Here is a 19,353-nt window from a genome sequence, read left to right as displayed (position 1 = left end):
AGACAGATGTGACTGAGCCCGCAAGTCATTGCAGGCAAGGTCCCGTTGTGCAGTACTGTTGGTAGCAATAAACCTCAGAACTCAAGGGGGCGATTTAAATGTGTGCGTTAGAAATCCAAGGAATTTTTATATATTTGAATTTTAATGAGATGTATTTGAAAGTGACTATTAGTCATCAATAGCAGTTGTGCTTTTTAAGAAATTTGTGTAAACAGTGATTCTTACATTTTTCAGGATTCTTTGATAATTATAATGTTCAACAACAGCATTCAAATAAAAAAAGTTAACTGAGACTTTATGTTGCAATTTAGACTTTATTTCTCACAAATCTGAGAAAAAACATACAATTGTGAGATATAAACTCACAATTGCAAGATGTGAGAAAAATAAAAAAAGTCTTAATTTAAAGAAAAGTCAGAATTGGGAGACTTTTTTTCTCAGAATTTTGACTTTACGTCTTGCATTTTTTTCGCCATAGAATTAAATATAAAAGCTTACTTTTAATCTAAAAATTCTAACTTTTTTCTCACAGTTTTGAGTTTACAGCTCAAAATTCCGACTTGCGAGTTTATATCTTGCAATTCTGAGTATATTTCACAATTCTCACTTCATATCTCACAATTCTGAATTGCAGGTAGAAGGAAGATTTATACATTTTAGATTAATAGAAGAAATGATCAACAAATTAATCAAAATATTGATTAAAATAATCAGTGGTTACAACCTAAAAAGTTGATTGGAAAAAAAGTGAATGGCCATTAATCAAGTTAACCCTGAGTTTTAATCTTGTAACTACCTATACATTTTTAGACATCTGCCCACAAACACTTCAGTCTATTTCCAAACCCATCCATAGTGTATTTCCACGGAACGACTGCGAGAAAAACAGTGCAGCGTGAGAACGCTCCATTGTGACCTGTAGATGCTCTCGTAATTCCAAGCTGTTCATTGCATCACCTGACAATTTCTGGCAATCTAATCATTCCCTGTAACACAAGGACACACGCTTATTATGAGGCATGATTTCATTTACCCCGTTGTCAGGAGATTTTTATTAGAAGCCACACCAACTTCGTTTTGACAAATTGTGTTTAAAGGCACAGACTAAGCCCGCTCTGATGCGGACCTGAAGCACTGGCTTGTAAATCTGCATTTAAATTGAATTTAGGACATTATTAGATTTGCTTGAAATAGTGATGGCTTTGCATGTGTCGTCTTCATGTGAATGTCTCCACTGAAAAACACATTTGAGCAGCTGCATCGCATTAAGTAGTTTCATCTGACCACAGTCACTATGCCGTCTAAAGAGGCCGTCTCATTATACCTGCGTCTAGCTGCGATGGACTGCCTGTATCACCCTTTGTGTCTTCTATTCTGATGGAGAATGTGCCAGAATTATGCCTTCTGTTTTCTTTTCAGCACCACTCATGATCTATGACTGACTTCATAAAGCCATGTAAGCTGGCTAATAGTTGGTCTATTTCAGTATCATATCCATTTACACTAGACAGTCAGTCAATACTAAGCCCAGACTTATTAAATCCAAAAATATGTTTTGAAGTCAACATGAAATCAAAATTGATCCCATCTACTTTTTTCTATGTCGCCCTATTGCAACTCTGTCGCAATATGAATTCATCTCACAAATCTAATTTCACTTTCTCACAATGTGACTTTATATCTCACAGTTGTAACTTTTTGTCACATGCAACTTTATATCACACAATGTGACTTTATATCTCAAAATTGTTACTTTGTGCTACAATGTGACTATATGCTGTATTACAAAGTGCTTTTATATCTTAATTCTAACTTTGTATGCCTTACTAGTCTTCAGGGTCACATGATCCTTCAGAAATCATTCTAATATGCTGATTTGGTGCTCAAGAAACATTTTTTTATTGTTATTAATGTTGAAAACAGTTGTGCTGCTTAGATTTTGTTGTGGAAATCATAATATGTTTTACGGATACTTTGATAAATAGAAAGATCAAAAGAACAGCATTTTTTAAAATATAATTATTTTGTAACATTATTTCTGTCACTTTTGATCAGTTTTAATGCATCCTTGCTGAATAACAAGTATTAATTTCTTTAAAATAAAAAAATTTGAAAAAACTTTTGACCCCAAACATTTGAATGGTAGTGTATGTCTTAAAATTGAGACAACTGTGACTTTAAATGTCACAGTGTGCCTTTTCTCAAATACCAAATCCCATCGTTCATCAGGTTATGGAAGTAAATGGGTTGCAAATTGCATTTCATGTTGACATTAAAATGTGTGTGTGACCTACCCTGTAGCAGTTAGTGCACATGCTCTGACACATTGAGCTCCGGTGTACATGCAGACAATGCAGGCTTGAATCTGACACCGTTTCCAGATCTATCCACTCGACATAAAAGTGGACAATGTTAGTGTGTTTGATTTCAGAGCCTCTCAATGATTCAAACCTGATAATTACCATATCCAGTTATAAAACAGAAGAGTCTTTTTGCATCAGTGAGCAGTTTTGCAGTAAGTAAATAATTAATTTAAGCAGCTTTTTTTAGTGCAGTGCTCGTAACACATAATTTTCTTTTAATCTAATTACTATGAAAGAGCTTTTTTAGACACTGAGTGCACCAGCTAGTTTGTAAACATGTAAACTTGGTGTGTGGGTGGTGGATCGAGAGTTGAATGCTGCTGTTATAATAGCACTGCGTTTATATGCTCTTATGGTTTAATGCAGTACATTTCACATCATGATTTTTTTAGACTCTCCTCTGTGTGGCTTCACACCAGATGAAGCTAATATCATTGACCTGCTGTCATCTTACTAATGAATATCTTTGTGATGGAAGGAAGTTACTTGCCCTTAGCAGACATTTCCCACTAATTACATGGACAATCCCTCTGGAGGAACCAAGGGTTAAGTGCTGTCCTCAAAAGCCTCACTGATGAATGAAAAGGATGGTGTGTTGAGTATTTCTTCTGTTCTTGAGTCACCTGACTTGAACCTGAAACTTTGATGTTAGCAATCCTAATCCAAATTTAATGCTAATTTAAATAATTGAATGTGTAAAGTCATATTTATTTACGGTATATAGCACTTTATACAATACAATGCAGCTTTATAGGAATGAAAAATAAATAATATTGTGTATATATATAAATGAAAAGGAAAACCTTTTATAAATTTTTTATGCATTTAAATGACAACAGCTTTTTGGGGACCTGAAAATGCAAACTTTCGAAAGCGAAACTATAAAAATGCAAATTTGTGAAAACTATGATGTCAGGCGGATGCGTATTACGTATGTGACATCACCAACTACTGGCCTGGTATGCATAACACAGTGCCTAAAGACATTTTCACGGATCCGTGCGAAAGGAAATCATTTTGACAACATCATGTGTACACGAAAAATGGAAAGGAAAGATGTTTCCATTTTTAGCACATTGTTGTCGTGCAAAACATACCCTTAATCCACTTTACAGAAGACTACTGTTATCATCCAGCTCAATTTAGTTCAAGTTTTGTTATCATCAAATGGTGTTAAATTGATAATATTATTAAATATTAAGTGTTTTTAAGCCCTAACTAAGAAAGTCAAAGGCGACAGTGGCAAGGAACCCAAAGTCTGTCAAGTTAGATTAAAAGTCAGAAACCAGGCTACTTTGGTACCAGTACATGTCCATTATAAAATATTATAAAGGAATAGTTCAACCAAAAATGAAAACATCATTATTTTATGTTGCTCCAAACCCATAGGAGTTTACGTTCTTCTGTGGAATGCAAAAAAATGAGGTGCTAGGCTGATCTTTTCCATACAATGAGAGTGAACTGAGACTGTCAAGCTCCAAAAAGGACAAAAAAAGCACTATAAAAGTATACCATAAAAGTGTGGCTTGTGCACTAGATTCCAAGGCCCTCTGAAGTTATAACAGATTTTTTTTTGTGAGAAACAGACTGACATTTTAGCTGTAACTCCACATTGCTCTCAAATTTGAGTCCAAATTTTGCATTCAATGAAAAACACCCAATTGCATAGAACCAGTGGTGCTTGTAATATAGTGCTTGAGTCGTATGGACCACTTGTGTATCTATACTCGTTTACTGAATGAAAAATAACAGCTTTGAAATTATGATGAATAATTTTGTAATTCCAAGGTTGAAATAAAGTCATACATGAGGGTGGATAAATGATGACAGGATTTTCATTTCTGTCTGAACTACTCCTAAAACAGCAGAAGCAAACCACCATTGAGTTTAATCGTGCACCTGCTCGCGGATATTCTAAACACTGTAGATCACAGAGACAGTCTGCTGTTGGGCTGAATTATTTTCTCTCCTTGGAGATCTCCTTTATACGAAGAGAATCAAATTCAGATGTGTGGGTTCGGCTGCGCTCTCAGAGAATAGCTGCAGCAATGAATGTTCATCGTTTATGGCAACGATGAATAAACCCCTCTATGCCGGGCCTGATGTGTGCTCATTTAATCCCAAACATTTTCCTTTGTTGGCGTAGGAAATTGTCCTCAAACTGTCAGCATTGAGTGTTTCTGCGATTCAGAGGGTTCTCCTGTTGTTTAATTCTGCAAGCTGTATCTCACCGCAGCTTTTTTTTTCAGTTTCCCATTCAGTTGGTTTCTACGCTTCCAATAGTAACAGCCAGAAAAAATATGAAGTCATAACCACAGTATCTGTTTTCCCCTGTACAAAAGCTGAAGAAACATTATCCCAGTCTAATAACGTACACCCTTTGGAAAGGCCTTTTTTAGGAATTAGCGATGAAATCATTCTCCGAGGGCCATTTAATAGGAAAAGTCACTCTCAGTTGGGTTTGGAACGCCATCAAGATTTGGGAGGGCTTAATTTGCTCAAAGTACTGCTCTTGCTTGTTTTTCCAGCTAGATCTGAAAAGCTTCACCTCCACCCTCATTTACTGTGCTCTACCATAATTGCATAAATTCAGCTGTTATTTTGTCTTGTGGATGTAAATATCAGGGCAGTGCTATGTGAAAATACAAATGAAATGTTTATGATCTCTGAAAACGCCCCTGCTGTAGTGTTTACTGAAGTGCAAAGATGTGGTTTTTCATTGCAGCTTGGTTTAGATTAGGTTTCAAATGACATCTGAGCCAGTGCAGGTCCAATATGATTTCTCTTTGCCGCTCATTTGTTGCACCAGGTGGCTAGAGACCTGCAGGGTGCGAGCGAGTGACCACATCTCAAGATCTCCCTCACTCTCTCTATCTCTCTTTCTCAGCTTGGCTTCTTGCTTCTAGTACAAGGATTAAACTGATTAAATCCCACCTGCCACAGATGCACCCTCCCCCCGAGGAGACCCCCTTCCCCCGAAACCTACCTCACCTTTTCCATTCCCGCCTGGGAGAGATGGAGCAAAAACCTAGACCTGACAAACAGCCTGGACTCGGAGACCACACAGTGTAGTGAATGAATCATTTCTTCTGAGTTGGATCTTTTTGGTGAATCAGTTTGCAACAAAACATTCAGAATCATTCAGTCATGAATCATTCACATATCACATTACTTTAATAGATGAAATTGTAGAAAATAAAGTGTGTTGGAAATATGAACACAGAAATTAATTACATTTTTTTTTTGTAATATATTTTAATGTTTAATTCATTCATGTGATGGCAAAGGTTCTTTCATGTATAGAAAGTTAAAATAAAATAGTTATTTAAAACAGAAAATATGTTGTTACTGTCACTTTTAAACAAATTTTATGAATTCTTGCTGGATAAAATGATTAATTTCTTTAAAAAAAATAATTCTGATCCCAAACTTTATAACAAAAATATACTTTCGAGTTATGTTTGGGTTCTAAATTAGTTTGTTCCTGCAAGCTAAATAAGCAACAAATTGAACTAAGAATAATTAAATTACTTTATTGGCTTTATTAGAACATTTTAGACCATGCTAGAATGTCACGGACCTCTTGATGATGTAAATGAATCATTGAATACTTTTTTGAATTAGTTTATTATAACAAACTGTTCAATAGAAGCAATTTGCCGTGAGTCAGAATTCCCATCACTCAGGATGTTCATGTGTAGATCTGACATTTTTCACAAAGCTGTCCAGTAGTGGGAGAATAAGACACACCGAAAGCTCCCCAAACTTAGACTTTTGACTCCAAAAGCTCTGCTTGATTCCATGCGTTGTTCCAAAGCGTTACAATTCAGTCACTGTGATTAATGGAGAGTGAATTTTTCTCAGTTGTTGTTCTGTATGCACTGAATTAATGTTAGGACTCTATTCAAGGACACGTATCCCCTGTATTGTGCTGCAGGCTTCTTTATGCTGTCACATTTCTCTGATTCATCAGAAGGCATTCGTGTAGTATTTATTGCATCGTGTGCTTTGGAGGATACTTTGGATTTGGTTCACCAGTCAGTTAAAGGTAACATATTCAAGATCTGTGTGTGGAAAACTTTTGGTAATCTTTCATGAGTAAAGCCTTTCTCTGTGAATACATTTCTCCATGCTTTTCGTGAATTTGTGACTTGACGTTTTATAGATAGCTTGCAACTCTCTTTAAAAAAAAATTTCTGTAGAAAATCCCATTTGAATTCTTAAGAGGGCTACATTTGGAATGAAAAGTCTCTCTTCGTGTGGTTTTCTTCACTTATTTTTTTATCTCCCAGAGTGCCCCTATGAGATAAGGTGCATGTTGGCTAACCTTTGGGAAAAGAGCAGCCTCACACAGTGCACCATTTGATTTGCCGTTGTCAAATACAATCAGACGGAGAGACTCAGAATTGCGAAAGGGTGAAGGTGAGTCAAGGGGCTCTCGCCAGCTCTCGTTCCTGCTCTGCGGGAGGGTCCAACCTCTCACTAAATCAACACTGCAAATGTCACGGCGTCCCATCCGACAAGGCAAAGTACAGATAAGCACTTCGGTCCTGACCTACCGTGGCCCAAAAGGATTTTAGACACTTAAGTCACACTTAAAACTGTACAAATGTCACTGCTTTAGATAACAAAATAGGAAAGAAAGTATCTGAATTCTGATGAATAATTTTGTAACTCCATGGTTGAAATAAAGTCATACATAAGGGTGGATAAATGATGACAGGATTTTCATTTCTGTCTGAACTACTCCTAAAACAGCAGAAGCAAACCACCATTGAGTTTAATCGTGCACCTGCTCGCGGATATTCTAAACACTGTAGATCACAGAGACAGTCTGCTGTTGGGCTGAATTATTTTCTCTCCTTGGAGATCTCCTTTATACGAAGAGAATCAAATTCAGATGTGTGGGTTCGGCTGCGCTCTCAGAGAATAGCTGCAGCAATGAATGTTCATCGTTTATGGCAACGATGAATAAACCCCTCTATGCCGGGCCTGATGTGTGCTCATTTAATCCCAAACATTTTCCTTTGTTGGCGTAGGAAATTGTCCTCAAACTGTCAGCATTGAGTGTTTCTGCGATTCAGAGGGTTCTCCTGTTGTTTAATTCTGCAAGCTGTATCTCACCGCAGCTTTTTTTTTCAGTTTCCCATTCAGTTGGTTTCTACGCTTCCAATAGTAACAGCCAGAAAAAATATGAAGTCATAACCACAGTATCTGTTTTCCCCTGTACAAAAGCTGAAGAAACATTATCCCAGTCTAATAACGTACACCCTTTGGAAAGGCCTTTTTTAGGAATTAGCGATGAAATCATTCTCCGAGGGCCATTTAATAGGAAAAGTCACTCTCAGTTGGGTTTGGAACGCCATCAAGATTTGGGAGGGCTTAATTTGCTCAAAGTACTGCTCTTGCTTGTTTTTCCAGCTAGATCTGAAAAGCTTCACCTCCACCCTCATTTACTGTGCTCTACCATAATTGCATAAATTCAGCTGTTATTTTGTCTTGTGGATGTAAATATCAGGGCAGTGCTATGTGAAAATACAAATGAAATGTTTATGATCTCTGAAAACGCCCCTGCTGTAGTGTTTACTGAAGTGCAAAGATGTGGTTTTTCATTGCAGCTTGGTTTAGATTAGGTTTCAAATGACATCTGAGCCAGTGCAGGTCCAATATGATTTCTCTTTGCCGCTCATTTGTTGCACCAGGTGGCTAGAGACCTGCAGGGTGCGAGCGAGTGACCACATCTCAAGATCTCCCTCACTCTCTCTATCTCTCTTTCTCAGCTTGGCTTCTTGCTTCTAGTACAAGGATTAAACTGATTAAATCCCACCTGCCACAGATGCACCCTCCCCCCGAGGAGACCCCCTTCCCCCGAAACCTACCTCACCTTTCCATTCCCGCCTGGGAGAGATGGAGCAAAATCCTAGACCTGACAAACAGCCTGGACTCGGAGACCACACAGTGTAGTGAATGAATCATTTCTTCTGAGTTGGATCTTTTTGGTGAATCAGTTTGCAACAAAACATTCAGAATCATTCAGTCATGAATCATTCACATATCACATTACTTTAATAGATGAAATTGTAGAAAATAAAGTGTGTTGGAAATATGAACACAGAAATTAATTAAATTTTTTTTTTGTAATATATTTTAATGTTTAATTCATTCATGTGATGGCAAAGGTTCTTTCATGTATAGAAAGTTAAAATAAAATAGTTATTTAAAACAGAAAATATGTTGTTACTGTCACTTTTAAACAAATTTTATGAATTCTTGCTGGATAAAATGATTAATTTCTTTAAAAAAAATAATTCTGATCCCAAACTTTATAACAAAAATATACTTTCGAGTTATGTTTGGGTTCTAAATTAGTTTGTTCCTGCAAGCTAAATAAGCAACAAATTGAACTAAGAATAATTAAATTACTTTATTGGCTTTATTAGAACATTTTAGACCATGCTAGAATGTCACGGACCTCTTGATGATGTAAATGAATCATTGAATACTTTTTTGAATTAGTTTATTATAACAAACTGTTCAATAGAAGCAATTTGCCGTGAGTCAGAATTCCCATCACTCAGGATGTTCATGTGTAGATCTGACATTTTTCACAAAGCTGTCCAGTAGTGGGAGAATAAGACACACCGAAAGCTCCCCAAACTTAGACTTTTGACTCCAAAAGCTCTGCTTGATTCCATGCGTTGTTCCAAAGCGTTACAATTCAGTCACTGTGATTAATGGAGAGTGAATTTTTCTCAGTTGTTGTTCTGTATGCACTGAATTAATGTTAGGACTCTATTCAAGGACACGTATCCCCTGTATTGTGCTGCAGGCTTCTTTATGCTGTCACATTTCTCTGATTCATCAGAAGGCATTCGTGTAGTATTTATTGCATCGTGTGCTTTGGAGGATACTTTGGATTTGGTTCACCAGTCAGTTAAAGGTAACATATTCAAGATCTGTGTGTGGAAAACTTTTGGTAATCTTTCATGAGTAAAGCCTTTCTCTGTGAATACATTTCTCCACGCTTTTCGTGAATTTGTGACTTGACGTTTTATAGATGGCTTGCAACTCTCTTTAAAAAAAAAATTCTGTAGAAAATCCCATTTGAATTCTTAAGAGGGCTACATTTGGAATGAAAAGTCTCTCTTCGTGTGGTTTTCTTCACTTATTTTTTTATCTCCCAGAGTGCCCCTATGAGATAAGGTGCATGTTGGCTAACCTTTGGGAAAAGAGCAGCCTCACACAGTGCACCATTTGATTTGCCGTTGTCAAATACAATCAGATGGAGAGACTCAGAATTGCGAAAGGGTGAAGGTGAGCCAAGGGGCTCTCGCCAGCTCTCGTTCCTGCTCTGCGGGAGGGTCCAACCTCTCACTAAATCAACACTGCAAATGTCACGGCGTCCCATCCGACAAGGCAAAGTACAGATAAGCACTTCGGTCCTGACCTACCGTGGCCCAAAAGGATTTTAGACACTTAAGTCACACTTAAAACTGTACAAATGTCACTGCTTTAGATAACAAAATAGGAAAGAAAGTATCTGCAAACAGCTTTAGCTGAAAACTAACTTTTTTGGCTGTTTTAAACTTTTGAATAATAGATTTTTTTTGTGTCTTTTTGAAAGAACTCTTAACTCTTAACTCGCCAATGATAAAGACAGTAATATTGTGAGATATTATTACACTTTAAAATAAATCTTGTTTTTTTTTAAATATATTTTAAATGTAATGCATTCCTGTGATGGCAAAGCGCATTCTAATATTCTGATTTGCTGCTCAAGAAGCAAATTTCTTTTTGTCATTGTCAATGTTAAAAACGGGTGTGCCACCTAATATTTTTGTGTTATGTTGTAATACACTATTATTTAATACTACAATAAATAAATAAATAATCTTATTCAGCAAGGATGTGTTAAATTAATCGAAAGTGACAGTAAAGACATTTGTAATGTTAAAAGATGCTGTTCATTGAATGTCCTAGAATTCTGAAAAAAAAATTGTTTTTCACAAAAGTTTTCAACATTGATCATAAGAAGAACCATTAAATAATAATTGATAATAACTGTGCACCAAATCAGCATATTTGAATGATTTCTGAAGAATCATGTGACACTGAAAACAGGAGTAATGGCTGCTGAAAATTCAGCTTTTGATCACAGAAATAAATTACATTTTAAAATATATTCAAATTAAAAACAGTCATTTTAAATTGTAATAATATTTCACAGTATTACTGTTTTTACTGTATACAATTTTTTAATCAAATAAATGCAGCTTAAAAGCGCATAAGAGACTTCTTTCAAAAGCATTTAAAGTCCTAATTATTCCACACACTTGACCAGCGGTGTATATTAACAAATTGACATTTTCAAAGCTTTTGACAAGTGGAAAGTGTGTCCAATGTAGGTTTAGCTTGAAAAGTGTGTTTGTGCTATATTTTATGTTTTAATACAAAATAATGACATTCAAACATTTTTCAGTGTTGCTGAAGTGTCCAAATATTTTTTGGCCACTGAATGTTGCAGTTTTATTAATGGTGCTGAAGTTTGCTGGCTGTTTGCTCAAAGATCAAACCTCTGAGAGACAAGTGCTGCTGCCAGCTGCTGCTGAGGCATTTCATTTCTCGAATCGGACTTGGAAACACGTGGCTAGCTTAATGATGAAACCGAGTTGAAAGAGAGACTTAGGTCAAATAATGTACAGTATGTGGAAAATAATGTGTTTTTTGAACCTTAAACCGCATAAACACATTTCATTACACCAAATACAAAAAATTATGTTCTTTTTAGCAACATCATATGACCCCTTTAAAAACAGTCATTTTAAATTGTAATAATATTTCACAGTATTACTGTTTTTACTGTATACAATTTTTTATTTTTTAATCAAATAAATGCAGCTTAAAAGCACATAAGAGACTTCTTTCAAAAGCATTTAAAGTCCTAATTATTCCACACACTTGACCAGCGGTGTATATTAACAAATTGACATTTTCAAAGCTTTTGACAAGTGGAAAGTGTGTCCAATGTAGGTTTAGCTTGAAAAGTGTGTTTGTGCTGTCTTTTGATTTTTTACTACAGTGCATTGACATTCAAACATTTTTCAGTGTTGCTGAAGTGTCCAAATATTTTTTGGCCGCTGTATGTTGCAGTTGAATTAATGGCGCTGAAGTCTGCTGGCCGTTTGCTCAAAGAGCAAATCTCTGAGAGACAAGTGCCGCTGCCAACTGCTGCTCAGGCATTTCATTTCTCGAATCGGACTTGGAAGCACGTGGCTAGATGATGAAACTAGTTGAAAGAGAAACTTGGGTCAAGGCTGATTTAAATATTATTTTTTATCTTCTCGATTTCAGACTTCATTCTCTGCAAAAAAGCAGATGACTTTGAGTGCAAATATGTCATTCCTGTCCACAGAAGATCCTTTGACCGCTTCTGTGAGCTTTGATTACAGACTCTTCAATCACTCTCAGTTGAATGGGAGTTATCCACCTAGACTTACCTTTGAACTCGGTTTCATGGCTGTACACCTTGAACTTGCTGCTTTTCCACAATCAGAAGTGGTCTACGATGGTTTCTTTGTGATTCTGCAACTCAAGGTCTGTCAAGCCAGATATAGTCTCACGCCCCCACGAGCCGCTCACAGTCCGCTCGCAAACTGTCTGATGCATATTGCAAACACAAAACGGAAAGAGCTACATGAAATCTCAAGGTATTCTGATAGCTGGGAATCAGGAGTCCGCCAGTCCACCTGGAAACAAAAATAAAGTGATACAGTAAGCACTTTTAGGGAAGAAAAGTGGGTATACATGAACAGAAAGTGTCTTTACACAAATTTGTTTAGTGTTTTCCAATTATTTGTTCCAGTGCATTTTTTTCCCATGATGATTTAAGATTGGCATATAAAATGAACCAGCACTAAATGGCACGTCTTGCCACTTTTCATATAGGTATATATTTCATAGACAGACATTCTTATTTGGGCAGATCCTTGTCAGAATACATAATTGTTGCATATCTTCTCTTTGCACATGCAACAGATTTCCTTCTTAAATCCAGTTTGACAACAAGTTCAAAGTTTGGGCTTGGTACATTTTTTTTTTTTTATATTTTGGGGAAAAAAGTCTGTTAGAAGACAATGTTTTGAAAGACGTGCAAAAATACAGTAAAAACAGCAATATTCTGAAATATAATTACAATGTTTAAAAATATTGTTTACTATTTTTATATATTTTAAAATGTCATTAATTCCTGTGATGGCAAAGTTAAATTTTCAGCAGCTATTATTGCAGTTTTCGGGGTCACATGATCCATTTACTGCTAAAGAAACATTTCTTATTATCAGTGTTGAAAACAGGTCAAACGACAAATTTATATGAAATGGAAATCTTTTGCAACATTATAATGAATGCATCCTCGCTGAAACAAAAAAGAATACAAAATCTTACTGACCTCGAGCTTTTAGAACAATACTGTAGATAATCACAATTTTCTGAACTTCGTAATTGGCTCAACCTCAAACGTCAAAATCTTCTCAAACCATTAATCATACAGCTTTGTTCACATATAACATAAATATAGACGTTTTCCAGCCAGCAAGTTAAATAATAAATTAGCATTTTAGAAAGAAAGTATATAGTAATAAATAGCAAAACACAATGGAATAACATGTTTTGAAAATGAAGAAATTTTTTTTTCTAAGGAACCTCAAGACTGCCTGCGGACACATTTTCAGCTTTGCTAACAAGCTATCAGGCAGGAGGCTAAAAACACTAGCGGGTTTTTTTTGTTGTTAAAAAAAAAAAACAGTTGTTTACCTGGCCGAGGTAGTTCAGGTTTGGATTATATGCTGCAATTGATTCTAACCTTTCAGTTACCTTTACTAATGCCATGCAGCTCGCAAGCTTCTGGTGGTGCAACTGATTTTTTTAGCGTTGTTAGGAGAAGCTAACCCTGGAAACAGCAAAATGGTATGATCATTACAGTACCTGCATCAACAACTGAATGCGGTATGTTGGAGTGCTTTGTGTGAGTTTAAGGCTCTTGAGCCTGTTGGAGGCTGATTGGAGATTGTTTGGTGCTGTTTTTCCCTTTTAAGAGGTTAATTACTATATCAACAGAACCAGATGCATAATAAACAGACATTTTTAAATAGCTTTTACCCATTTTTACCTGTTTTTTAACCTCCAAATAAAAACATAACCTATGTTCAGACTGAATTATTATCAGCATACGCAAACACGAAATAGGTTTAAAAAGGTAAATTAAGAGTTTATTTTTACCCTCTCCGTTATCAGGGTCATTGCAAATCCTGATACAACCTGTTCAAATCACATCCCCAGAAACCACGTAAATTACACAGAACTCCACATCTCCTCACAACATGTTCTCTGGCTGTCACCAGCATTTCCCAGGTAACAGTCATTACTTTCATGGGTTTTATTCTCTGGATGCTGATTTGGTTTAAGAGATGGTGCTTTTGAATCTATTTGAATGACACATACATTCAGGGCTCTGATAGACCTGATGGCTGCTGCTCTAAGAGAAACAAATTGAATATCACACCAGAAGCTCACTGTCGATTCATGTTCGGAGTCTATAATCTTCTTGAACAGACTAAACAGAATGGATGTTTTCATCTTTTAGCCTCCAAAGAGTTTTTGGACTGGTACTATGGCAACAGCATTATGGTAGTTATTAATTTCCATAGCTGCATGGTATGATTCATATGTCTATTTATTGTGCTATTTCATTATACCTCTGTTTGCTTTGAGTCATAATGTCGGTCTATGTATTAAGGCTGGAATACACTACATGACTTTTACCCCGATTTTCTCTCAATTTTCAGTCTGGAGAAGTTGACACTAGTTGCCAAAAGTCAAAGTCCATCTGCATATTTGAGTTGACAGATTTCATAGAAAAGTGTATGATGGTCACAGACTTCGATTTTTTTTTTTTAGCTTCAGACTGTGATTCCATTCATTCATAGGATATCAAACAAGTTTGCTATTTTAAGCCAACTTTAGAGCACTTATTGCTTTCATTTGTCACACATCTCCTAATGAGTTTGTTGAGATGCAAACAACTTTAAAATCTGTTAGTGTATGATCCTCACTTTTTTTGTGTATGATGGCCAGATTTTCCTTGACTGTTTACAAAGTCAGTAAGTATATGATGTCTAATGTTTTAAAATCTGTTCAGATTTTACAATTTGTGTATTGTATTCCAGGCTTTAGTGGTGCCGATTGAGGATTGTTGACTTGGTTGTTTCTGCAAGTTACAGTTATGCCAGTAGGTGGCAATAAATGACTGTTTATGAGTGACTGATTAATTCATTCAGCCAACTGATTTGTTCAAACACAACTCATTCCTTTGGGAAAGAAACACATGAATGTCTTTATAAGTTCATTGAATCATTCATTCAACCGATTCACTCAAACATCCAGATTTATGCATGAACAAAACATGTGAATGTCTTTATGGCTGCATCCAAAATCACATACAGGGCTCTACAGTGCTACCATTTCAGTCGCATTTGCGACTGAAAACTACTGCGTGCGACTATGAAAACATATTTAGGAGCACCAGTGCGACTGACCAGATCATCATCATACTTGTGACTGTGATCGCTGAGGGGAGCTTCAAAGGTTTCTACGTGTTTTTGCAACGTTGAGTAATGTATCACAGACATATCTCATGAATCCTTTCATAAGCAAAGTGTAGATGGTGTAAATACAAAATTCATTGTGCAGTGTAGAGAGCGTTGTTGATTATAAATGTGAGATCGCTGAGTGACCGCTTTTAATGATTTTTAAGGGAGTTTGTAAATGTGATACTGATTTAATACAACAGTTCAATAGACAAGAAGTTAATATTAAGTGACTTACATTGTCTGACTATAACACTATTGTCTGATTTTGCTCTATTTCGTCGTCGAAAATAGTTTGAAACAGTCACAGCTCAGCCGCTGCGCATCTCCATTCAAACACAGCGATGAACTGCGTTTTTAAACGAATCTTGAGTCAGTGAGTCATAATTACCCATTCATAAATACTGCTGAAAATACACCTACATGCCACTTTTGTGTTCTTCTGTGCCACCTCTGTACAAATTAATTTTAATACTGATTTCATTTGATTAGTGACTTATTCTTCTTATTCTACTTATTCTGTGGTTTTAATAAGAATTTTTAAAAAGCTTATAAAATATCATTTTTAAAAAAATTTGACAAAAGATTACATACTTTTAATAAAGTTAGAAAAATGCCATTACAAAGGTAAAAACAAAATTCCACTGTAAATCACTTTAAGGAGTCAAATATCACCTCGTAATGGGAAGGCAAATTTTTTATCAAATTTTGGATTATTGATTAGAAGGTGCTCCTACATTTTTGACAAGTGCTCCTATAAAGAAAAATAAGCGTAAAGCCCTGACATACTTCCCTACTATATAGTAAACGAAGAACAGTATGTGACAAAAGTACTATGTCGGTATACAAAAATTACCTGGATGACTTACTACTTCCAGCGAGATTCTGAAGTGTGTATACGATGGACATTTTACTATTACACTGGAAAGGATTTGTGAATGGTATAGAGTCAAATAATCATTCACTCAAAAGATTCTTTCAAAAAATCAGTTGTGGTTTGGAGTTTGGCTTCATTGGCAAGGCAAAAATACAAATGTAAGCACAATATTGTGTCTGCAGTGTATGTTACTAAAAATGTTCTTTTTTTTATTGTATTATTTTAAAAAAGCAATCACTCTCAAGTGCTCTGAATATTGAGAACATCACTTGCTCATGTTAAATGTTTTGTTTGAATCACAAAATTATGGTTTATTTTAAACAATGTATTAAGTGTGTGTGTGTGTGTGTGTGTGTGTATAGCAATATATGAAAAGGTAATGGTACCATTAACAGGATTTTACTGTAACATGTTTTACAGTGCATATCATAAATCACTGACTCTCATGCTGCTGTTTTCTCCCAGTGCTCTGTGAGCTCTGGTCTGCTTCATAACACCTGCTCTGGCCAAACACAGCTCTTTGGCTGCAGAGTGCACAATGAAGAACAGTAATTACTGCGGCCTCTTTCACACACACACTTTATCCTGTCATCGGTTTTAGTGATTGGCCTTGACCACAGTCTTCAAACCACTGGCATGTCTGCCCTGCAACAGAGCTCCATGTCTCTCTGTAATGGTCTTCTATTATTGTTCCCATCAATTTAGACTGGCGCTTGAAGTAGAGTATATGCGTGGTAAAATAAATAGAGAGAAACAAAAGAAACTGTTAGGGAAATGCATTAACTTCTTTTTTAAAACTTTGATGCATGGCATCCATCACTTACTCCGGTGTTTAATGTTACATTCTAACCACCATGGCTGATGACCCCTTATCCATAATTCTGTGACTGTTGTCTTCATATGTCACAGTGACTGTGAATTCTAACATACTTTTCACATACTGTTTTTCACCTACTAGAAGGGAAGTACTGTATATGATTTTGCATGCAGCCTGTGAATTTGTATATATTACTCTTCACATACAGTTTTCACCTACTATATAGTACGGAATTATGCAATTTTGGAAGCACAATGTGAATCTGTACATACTACTCTTCACATACTGTTTTTGCCTACTGTATAATAGGGAAGTATGCGATTTAAGATGCAGCCTGTGAATTCAGACATATTTCTCTTTTCACATACCGTTTTTCACCTACTATATTGTATGGAAGTATGCAGTTTTGGATGCAGAACGTGAATCTGTAAATACTTCTCTTCACGTACTGTTACTATATAGTATTGAAGTATGCGATTTTGGATGCAGCCTGTGAATTTGGACATACTTTTCTTTTCACATACTTTTTTTCACATACTGTATAGTATGGAAGTATGTGATTTTGTATGTAATCTGTGAATGTGTACCTACTCTTAACATACTATTTTGCCTACTGTATAGTAGGTAAGTGTGCAATTTCAGATGCAGCCTGTGTTTTTATTGTATAAAAAAAAAAAGAATTGGCTGACAAACGTGATAACGCACAAAGTACCTCTGAAATACTATCTTTTATTGCGATGGCCAGATGTGTAACTCTCTTAAAATGAATCATTTTGGCAGAGAAAAATATTGGTAATGATTATAGCCTTGTTTTGAAGTAAAAAGGAATCGCTAAGAATATTTTCTTTTGCGATTAAACAATTCATGCATCAAAGCGGTTAAACTAATACAGTGAGTCAAAACCTAAATGATGAGGACAATCATTACCCATCTGAGTCTTTGCATCTCTGATGGTTTCATTAAGCTTTGAAATATGCAGCGTTTCGCCTCATCTGAACCATGAAAACGCAGTTGTTTTATTGAAACTGAATGTTCTGGTCGGGCCACAGAGCTTCAAATCACGGCTATGAATTTTGATGCCAGTCAGAGGGCCAAGTTCAGTTATTGCATGTGGTTCTCATTAAACTCAGCAAATGGGAATGGGTCTGTTTCAGCACTCGGATGTACAGGTGGTGAGGGAGACATCTGTCTAGTGATGGAGTGTGTTGCATTTGTATTATACCGAAGTGGACTTGTTCTGGCCTGTGCATTGCAATCAGTGATGTTTTGAAAAAAAGAACATGCATTTACACATAAATTAGAAGCGATTTTCTTGAAATGTTGACAGTCTGAACACAGCGTAACCATAACAGTTTTTCTTCATCTCCATAATTTGATTTTGTTTTACAGCCACGAATGCCGTTTTATATAACCAAGTAATACTTGTAAGGCAGCCACAAAACATACTACAAGACGCCTCATTGAGGGCGTCTAGTCAGCCTTGACTTGTTGGACGACATCTGAAAAGAAAGCCAAAAAGCATTCCTCATACTCTGCCGTTTAGCTCACTCTGACAGCCATTGATTCCTTGTTTATTTTTCGTACTTTTCTTCAGACAGACCAAATGACAGGAAAAAAGCACATTTGCAGCTTGTTTTTTTTTTTCTGCAAAGAGCACAAATGTGCCACGCTAGCTTATGATTAAAGCAGCATTAGTGTGCATTATACCTCCCAGGGTGCCGTGCAGTAGTTTTAGATGTTCCCGTATCCTCTGCCATGCTAAAAGATGTTTGCTTTAGCATCGTTTTTAGGAGCATTACAAGGATTTGTTAACCATTACATACAGAAATTCAAGACTAAGACGACATGGCCATGGTCTGCAGTTTTTTTGGCTTTACTCAAGCTGATTATGTTTCGCAGCTTGACCTCTGATTCGTACAACGAAGGATCTTGGATCTCGTTTAATCGGGCAGCGAACTGAAAATGACCCTTTTCCTTTCGTCACATACATGATTAGATATCTCCATGGCGCATTACACGAGATCCTTCTTCATTACACGTCCGATTGGAGCTGTCATTGTGTCATATAAATGTACATGGTATTGCTCACGCTGATCAAAGCGCATTAGGGGCCCATTTATTCAGCGATTTTGCACTAGCATTACGACTCGCTTCTATTATAGTGGAAGTATGTGATCCAGATCTCCAGTCAGAATGAATAACTGTGAGTAAATGAAAAGAGACTAAGTTACTGATTGTATAGAATTAAAAATTATTTAAATGAATGAGCTTACTTGTGACAAATATGCATGCTAAAATGACAAGAAGACGCAGTTATTCAAACCCACTTACTTGTCATTGTCACAATGGTGAAAATTTAGAAACTGTCCCTTAATGGGCTCAAACTATCAGTGTTCAAGCCAAGATCATTATCCTGTGTCACACTACCCCGTGAGGAGAAAGGACTCACAATTTATTTTATTAGCATTTGGTGCAGTGTTATTAGTCTTATGTACTTTCATAGTGTTTATCAGTATTTTTAACTCTCTTTTATGTTTACGGAGACGTGTCATTATTAATGTATAGGTAATTTTTACATTATTTTTATTTTCTGCTTTAATTTTAATTAAAGTTTTTGTAATTTTGTTATGTGCTTGCAGTTTTATATTATTT

General features: G+C 36.1%; 1 protein-coding gene across 4 annotated transcripts in view; it reads left to right on the top strand.

The window, feature by feature from the left end:
- The window catches only part of LOC107699013 (zinc finger protein 385B-like), a 152,532-nt gene that overhangs the window by 93,418 nt on the left and 39,761 nt on the right, over window positions 1-19,353 (top strand). The window lies entirely within an intron of this gene.

Source organism: Sinocyclocheilus anshuiensis, unplaced genomic scaffold, assembly GCF_001515605.1.
Source record: "Sinocyclocheilus anshuiensis isolate Anshui unplaced genomic scaffold, SAMN03320099.WGS_v1.1 scaffold18, whole genome shotgun sequence".
Classification (NCBI taxonomy): Eukaryota; Metazoa; Chordata; class Actinopteri; order Cypriniformes; family Cyprinidae; genus Sinocyclocheilus; species Sinocyclocheilus anshuiensis.
The sequence above is the reverse complement of the archived record's forward strand: the minus strand, read 5'-3'. Positions and strand labels throughout refer to the sequence as shown.